Source organism: Myotis brandtii, unplaced genomic scaffold (genome assembly GCF_000412655.1).
Source record: "Myotis brandtii unplaced genomic scaffold, ASM41265v1 scaffold103, whole genome shotgun sequence".
Classification (NCBI taxonomy): Eukaryota; Metazoa; Chordata; class Mammalia; order Chiroptera; family Vespertilionidae; genus Myotis; species Myotis brandtii.
The window spans coordinates 5,941,954-5,950,085 of NW_005353460.1; the positions used below are offsets into that span (position 1 = coordinate 5,941,954).

General features: G+C 46.9%; 1 long non-coding RNA gene and 1 pseudogene across 1 annotated transcript in view; both read left to right on the top strand.

Moving 5' to 3' along the window:
- LOC106725476 overlaps nucleotides 1-1,798 on the top strand; it is a 64,054-nt gene extending 62,256 nt beyond the window's left edge. The window contains exon 4 of the long non-coding RNA XR_001361370.1: nucleotides 1,743-1,798. This is a non-coding gene — a long non-coding RNA (uncharacterized LOC106725476). The remainder of the gene's footprint in view (nucleotides 1-1,742) is intronic.
- Nucleotides 1,799-5,562: 3,764 nt separating this feature from the next.
- On the top strand, nucleotides 5,563-6,784 carry LOC102256421 (annotated as a pseudogene).
- The last annotated feature ends 1,348 nt before the right edge of the window (nucleotides 6,785-8,132 follow it).

Here is an 8,132-nt window from a genome sequence, read left to right on the forward strand (position 1 = left end):
CCACCAACACAAAAGAATTACAATTCTTAAATTGATGACAAAAATACCTGTAGGATTTGCAGCTGGTTGGAAAAATACAGGTAACTTTATGCTTCGAGGAGGTACTTTTGTCACCCGCGTGTGATTTGCGGACGCGACTAGCACTAACCACTGCACAATGAGACTGCGGACTGACTGGCTCACTCAACTCGTGCATGAATCGGGCGCCTCCCCCGCGCTGCGTATCCCGCGGCCCGCCTGCGCTGCATCTCCTGTCGCCCAACCCACCGACACCCCCCACTGCTTCTAATGCCACTTCTTCAAAATAGACTCGCCCAGACCGAAAACTGACTTCTGCGCATGGGCCACGAAGTTTCAATCGCACTGTTCGTGCGCGCCCACACGTGGTATTTTGTGGAAGAGCCACACTCAAGGGGCCAAAGAGCCACATGTGGCTCGCGAGCCGCGGTTTGCCGACCACTGGCCTGGGACATTGTATGCTTGATGAACTGCTCTTGAGATTATGTCTTCTTTGGGGGTGAGTTTACTTTGCTGAATGGAGAGTTGTGCATGCTTGATTCTGCTATGTGTCAGAAAGACCATGACAAGATGTAACACTTGTTTAATGGATAAACTCATGGTTTTGATTGTCAAATGATTCCTATCATCAAGTAGTCTGGTAAAATCTTTCTACTCAGAAAAGACATCATTTTAATTCTTATAAGAGCTTGTACTATTTTTAAGCTCCCCTTTCCAAGTCTTAACATCTAAGTCTAAATGCTGTAACATAGCCCATCTGTAACATATCTTCTCACACACAGGGATTCTCAGTGTGGGGGTGGGAAGACAACAAATAAAGATCATCTTCTTTTACTGAAATCACTGATTTAGTCCAACGCCTTTATTTTTCAGATCTGTAAGTGGAGACTCAGAAGTTATAGACTTGTCTAAAGTCTTATAGTAAAGCATTTAAGATGATGTCTTAGTCAGTTTGGGCTGCTATAACAAAACACCATAAACTGGGTAGCACAAATTTATTTCTCACAGTTCTGGAGACTGGAAATCCAAGATGATGGTGTGAGCATGGCCGGGTTCTGGTGAGAGCCCTCTTCTGGGTTGCAGATAGCTGACATGTCTTTGTATCCTCACATGGTGAAAAAAGAACTAGCTAGCCCTCTGGCCTCTTCTTCTAAGGACACTAATTCCAGTCATGGGGCCTCCACCCTCATGACAGAACTAGATCCCAAAGACCCTACCCTCCAAATACCATCACACTGGGTCTAGAATGTCAACATATGAGTTTGGAGGGGACACAGTCAGTCCACAACAGATGAACACCCAATATTTTGTTCTGCACAGGATTATCTGTAGCAAATCTCTCTGAAACACTGTTCATGCCTCATTAGCATCTGTGATGGTACCTAGCATGTGTCGAGCAGCTGCAATATCTAATAGGAGCAGGGCTGGCCAGAAGAATTTATTGGGAGAGGGTATCTCATAAACTGAACAATTGCATGTGAGTATAACTGTGACACTGCAGACTGTGTACTGGGAAACAGCTTTCTTTTATGGAGGTGCATCAATTGTCTGTCTGTATCTTAACGGATTTAGGAGAACAATTGGGTTATTGGTCTCACAACCAATGGCAAACAGAGCAATTTAGTTTCTCTTCAAGAGACTAGATATTGCTCTGTTCCTCTCCAATCCAAATCAGACTGTCTTTCTTTATGCTCTAACAGCATATAATTTGTATCTCTATTTAGCAGGTGAGTCATTTCCTCCTTCATCATGTTAGTGGTTCCCATGTTGATAATGTGGAGATGATTCAAAGAGGAAACTCACAGGAACACCCCCTCTCCCCCCGCATTGCCTAGCTTGGGAGGCACTGGATAAATCTTTGGAGTATAAGGGAAAATTATTTGATACCCTCAAAGGTAATAAACCCATACATTTTAAAAGAGACTTCATATAATTTAGTAGTAAGATAATTTTGTTCATAGTCTTGATAGTTCTGCTAATAGTATCTGAGATTATCCCCATTCACCAGAGTAAGAAATTGAAGGGAAGAAGTAATAGTTACCTGCACTGGAAGGATTAGGAATGAGAAACAGATATCTTCTCGTTTGGTCTGCTTCTGTTCACATGAGACCAGGACACAGAGATCCTGTTTTTCATTTCACAGAATAACAGAGAACAACATTTTTGGGGAAGAACGCATGGCTTTTAAAGTTAGTTGTGCCCTAAAACCTACTATTTTCAGTAACATTATTTAATGTGGAAGGAACGTGGTCAAGAATATAGTAACATGTGATTTGTAATGTGTAGCATCCGAGAGCACTTTCTTTTTGGGAAACATATTCTTGAGAAAGATAATTTTAGAAGTAGGCTACACAGTTCCTGACCCTAACCCTACTCTGTCTTCCAGTACCATAACAAAGAGGACGCCATTGATTTATACAAATAAAAAAAATTACCATCAAGATTTAAAAACACACATGTTATTATCTACATGTGCACAAAGAAAATCTCACGAGGCAGCTTCAGTTGGCAGACACATATCTAGTCTCTTAGTGCTTTTCATTTATTATTTGAGGCACACAAATCCCTCCTTATTTTTTACATTTCAGGAATCAATGTGTCTGACATATGGTTTAGATTAAATAAAGATTTAAAGATTTACATTTGTGAAGGTGAGGAAGCCTTGGAACTTACAAGACACCTGGATGGGTATTGTCGCACCATTGGGCCAATTGTGTTTTTGAAGTTCCTTGGAGATGAAAATGCTGGGAACCTTCCCTTATTAATTGTACATTGAGTAGAACCGGTTCCTAGACTGTTCAACTGTTCTTGATCTCAGTGTCCTCATTTTCAGCTGCTCTTTTCAATAGTTGACTTTTGCTAGTCCTCTTTTAGCATGATGACAGCTGACTTATTCATGGAGTACTGCTAATAGATGTATGACAAACTCTGTTACTGTGGGGTGGGTGCGGCAGACTTCCTGACCTTTAGAATCCCAACTGGGACTTTTCCAAAACCCAAGGATGTGATGTTTCCATGGACATTCTCCAAGTCACTCTCATGCGCATCTTGCTTTCTCTCGCTACTATAACTAAAACTCATGAAGCCACCACAGAAGCTCCTCTATCATCCTCACTCTCTGTGCCAGTCTCTCGAGAACACATTGGGCATCAGATGATGGGAGAGGGGACCTCAGACCTGGATACAAGTTTTTAGATTGAGGGAATGTTACTGAGAACTATTTTTTTTTTGAATTGGACAATGCAAGGTACTATATCTACTCTGTGTACCTTCAGTTGCTTTGCTGGATTTAATTTTCATTTTTAGCACATTCTTATTGTCTATTTCTTTGATACTCAGGAAGACTTGACCAAGAGTGTGCTTTTGTCACTGTGATTTCTTATGCAGAGTGAGGGATTCAGGAGATTGGGGAGGGCCTGTGTTCCCACGGCCTCAATGGCAGTCTGCCAGGTTACCACGTTAATGAAGCCAGCACCTACCTCTGTTAGGGAATCACACACGAGGACTAGCACCTGTAGATAAGACAGTGTTGCATAATAGAGAAAGTAGAGGCTTATTTTCCTTTTTCTTTTTAGAGTTTAGGCTTATTTATTTACTAGAGGCCTGGTGCATGGATTTGTGCACTGGTGGGGTCCCTCAGCCTGGCCTGTGCCCTTTCACAATCTGGAACCCCTCAGAGGATGTTAGACTGCCAGTTTTGGCCCGATCCCCAGAGGCCTGTGGGAATCAGCCAAAACCCACAGTCCAACATCCCCTGAGGGATGTAGTAGTGTGCCAAGCAGTAGGCAGCCAGGGAGGAGCCCAAGCCCTGGAACTGCACTGCTCCTGCTCATCCCGCCCCACTGCGCCTGCTGCCACCACTGCTTGCTGCCGCGGAGGTGGAAGAGGCTGGCACTGCCTCAGCTGCGCTCACTAGCCTTGAGCTAGGTGGTGCTCCCACTGTGGGAGCACACTGACCACCAGGGGGCAGCTCCTGCGTTGAGCGTCTGCGTTGGTGGTCAGTGCACATCATAGCGACTGGTCGTTCGGTTGCATAGGCTTTTATATAGATTTATTTATCTTCATTTGTTGAAATTATTACAGATATTCCCCTTTTGTCCCTCATTGACTCTCTCCACCCTATACTCCCCTTTCTCATGCCTTCACCACACTATTGTCTGTGTCTGTGAGCTATGCATATATGCATATAAATTCCCCAGTTAATCTCTCCCCACCTACACCCCACCACCCCCCGCCTTCCCTCTGAGATTCGTCAGTCTGTTCCATGCGTCTGTATCTCTGGATCTATTATGTTCATGAGCTTACGTTAGATTCCACATACGAGTGAAATCATGTGATACTTTTCTTTCTATGACTAGTTTATTTAGCTTAGCATAATGCCCTCCAGGTCCCTCCATGCTGTCTCAAAGGATAAGAGATCCTTCTTTTTTATGGCTGCATAGTATTTCATGGTATAAATGTACCACAGCTTTGTTATCCACTCATCTATTGATGGGAGTTTAGGTTTTGAAGTCAGAAAAATCCCAGTTTTACCATATACTAGTTGGGAAGGTTTCCTAACACCTTTGAGCCTCACGTTCCCCATTTGTAAAATGGGAATATTGTGCATGTATCCATAGCATTGTTGTGGGGGTCAAATAAGTTCATATGTAACGCAGCTAGCACAGTGTACGGAACATGATAGGTGTGCAGTTGAGGTTTCTTCCCTTTCTTCTAATGGGGGATGTGTCCAGTTGAATACACCCACCTGTCCTTAGCATGTGGTTCACCTTCAGGAATCCTCCCACAGTGATCTCTAGGGGAGTCCTGTCAGTGGTTCTGCCTTCCTGTCTCTTTCCTTTTCCATTTCTAGCTTGAGATGACGACCTTCTTGGGGAACATGATGTGTGTAACTGCTAAGGAGACAATGTACTTCCCAGAGCCAAGGATCAAACTTTTAATAAGTTCTTTAGTAGGAAAAGAGGGAGGAGCTGAGCCATCCTGTGGCTCTTCACCTGCAGTTCTGCATTCCTAGGACCAGACTCTTGGAGGCTGGATGAATGTAAACGACAGTGTGTAAATGAAAAACTAAACCTTTCTCTTCAAGTTTTTGGTGTGAGAAGAACAAATTAGATTATTAATAATCATGTGGAGGTATGAGCTGAATGTCTACTTAGTTTCATTATTAAAACAAGAGTGGTTTGGACAAGCAGCTTTTTGGCTTCTAGAATTTCTGTCTGGTTCAGCCTTCTCGCCTCCACTCCAGCCTCCACCAGGTCCACAAGGGCGACCCAGAAGACCTACAAGGTGTCCACCTCTGGACCCCGGGCCTTCAGCAGCCGCTCATACTCCAGTGCACCGGGCAATCGCATCAGCTCCCCGTCCGTCCTTTTCCCTTGTGGGCAGCAGCTACCGAATTAGATGATTAATAATCATGTGGAGGTATGAGCTGAAAGTCTACTTAGTTTCATTATTAAAACAAGAGTGGCTTGGACAAGCAGCTTTTTGGCTTCTTCTCGAATCTCTGTCTGGTTCAGCCTTCTCGCCTCCACTCCAGCCTCCACCATGTCCACAAGGGTGACCCAGAAGACCTACAAGGTGTCCACCTCTGGACCCCGGGCCTTCAGCAGCCGCTCATACTCCAGTGCACCGGGCAATCGCATCAGCTCCCCGTCCGTCCTTTTCCCTTGTGGGCAGCAGCTACCGAGGTGGCCTGGGCACCAGCATGAGTCTGGACACGTGGGTCAGGAGAAACTGAGGCTGGAAGCAGAGTTTGGCAACATGCAGGGACTGGTGGAGGACTTGGAGAATAAGTACGAGGAGGAGATCAACAAGCGCACAGAGATGGAGAATGAATTTGTCCTCATCAAGAAGGATGTGGATGAAGCTTACATGAACAAGGTAGAGCTGGAGTCCCGCCTGGAAGGGCTGACCGATGAGATCAACTTCTACAGGCAGCTGTATGGAGAGGAGATTCGTGAACTGCAGTCCCAGATCTCCGACACATCTGTGGTTCTGTCCATGGACAACAACCACTCTCTGGACCTCAATGGCATCATCGCTGAGGTCAAGGACCAGTACGAGGACATCGTCAACCGCAGCCAGGCTGAGGCTGAGACCATGTACCAGATCAAGTATGAGGAGCTGCAGACGTTGGCTGGGAAGCACGGGGATGACCTGCATCGCACGAAGACTGAGATTTCTGAGATGAACTGGAGCATCAGCCGACTCCAGGCTGAGATCGAGGGCCTCAAAGGCCAGAGGGCTTCCCTGGAGGCTGCCATCGCTGATGCCAAGCAGCGTGGGGAGCTGGCCATCAAGGATGCTCAGTCCAAGGTGGCTGAGCTGGAGGCCGCTCTGAGAAACGCCAAGCGGGACATGGCCCGGCAGCTGCGTGAGTACCAGGAGCTCGTGAACGTCAAGCTGGCCCTGGACGTGGAGATCGCCACCTACCGCAAGCTGCTGGAGGGCGAGGAGAACCCGCTGGAATCTGGGATGCAGAACATGAGCACCCATACCAAGACCACCAGCGGCTACTCGGGTGGGCCGAGGACCCCATCTATGGGAACCTCACCTATGGCCTGGGATTCCAGGCCAACTTGGACTCTGGCAGGAGCTCTGGCTGCTTCAGCCACACCAGCTCCTCCAAGACGGTGGTTGTGAAGAAGATTGAGACCCGCGATGGGAAGCTGGTGTCTGAGTCATCTGATGTCCATCCCAAGTGAATGATGACTGCGGGCCCTCCTGTCCTCCAAGCCTTGGGAAAGGAGCTGTGCCCGGAAGCTGCGGGCCCAGGAAGCCCCGCCTGAGGCTCATCCCTAGTCCTCAGCTCACCCTTGGGGTGGGGGAATTTACTGCCTGGGGGGCTGCCTCTTTCCCGTGCCCCCAACTAAGAGCCAAATCAAGTGTTGTTTTTTTTCCTCCCCAAAATAAAGTCTCAAATGGCTCTGCCAACCCTAAAAAGAAGGAAAGAAAGAAAGAAAGAAAGAAAGAAAGAAAGAAAGAAAGAAAGAAAGAAAGAAAACAAAAAACAAGAGTGGTTTGGAATAATGGGGATTTCACCCTGCTTTTATTTAGATGGCAAAGAAAATTTATTAAGGATATCAGGAAAGACCATGCTGGCGACTTAGCCTCCAAAGCTGCCCCCTGCATGCTAAAAGACGGAGAAGAAAATTTAAGTGGCTGAGAATAAGACGAGGAGATGGAAAGCCAAGTTATAAACTCATTTCAACTCTTGGCCTGCAGGCTCTGGGGTAACATTTGTTGTCAAGGATGGAAAACAACTCAGATGCGGGTCCATGTGATTATTCCACTTTGGCATTGCTGCCTTTCTGCCAACTACAATTCCATTTAGACATAGATTAATTAGCCAGGCGGGAGGGAAGTGCGCTCTGGGAGATCAAAGCCAGAAGAGGCAGGGCTGCAGCTGCAGCCTGTAGAGGGCGCTGCCAGGGGGCCGGAGAGAACCCACGGGGCCGACCCACTGGAACAGGAGACCCACAGGATACTGGGGGCAGTGTGTGGATACCCGTGGACTCCAAACCTCTATAGCGATGCGCCTCATTCTCCTGCTGACCTTGTTAATGGCAGTGCCTCAGAGAAAACCTTCAAACTGAGGTGAAGGAAGACACAAAAATGTGACAGGTCAGCTTCAGCCTCCAGGAGGTTGTCCCCATGAAGAAAGGGCTAGTGGCTGCAGGCCTGAGTGGCTTCAGTCTCTCCCTTTGGCCGTGTCAACATGCTGCACCTTTTTTAATTCTTGCAGTAAAACGGGCACAATAGTTCTTTTTTTCGCTATTACTTGAAGTAGAAAGACAGGTGAGATAAAATCTGAAAACTCTTGGGAAAGACGGGCTCTGCGGTAATGAATTGAAGATAGCATGATTAACACATTGACCAGGAGGGCGCAATCCCTTTTCCAGGGTATTGCCCTTGCTGTTGCTTCCAGAGTGCCTCGCTTGTTATCTCTTTTCCATCTGTTTTTTATCTTCCTTGACACATCTATGTCCTCCAGTGGAATTCCTTCGAGGCCGGGCTGGTGTGGGGGCACGTGGTGTGGCCGAATCTCTCCTGCCTCATTCTGCTGGGAAGACAGGAGGGCGTTTGGCCGGGGCGGGCAGGGTTGGTGCTGCTGC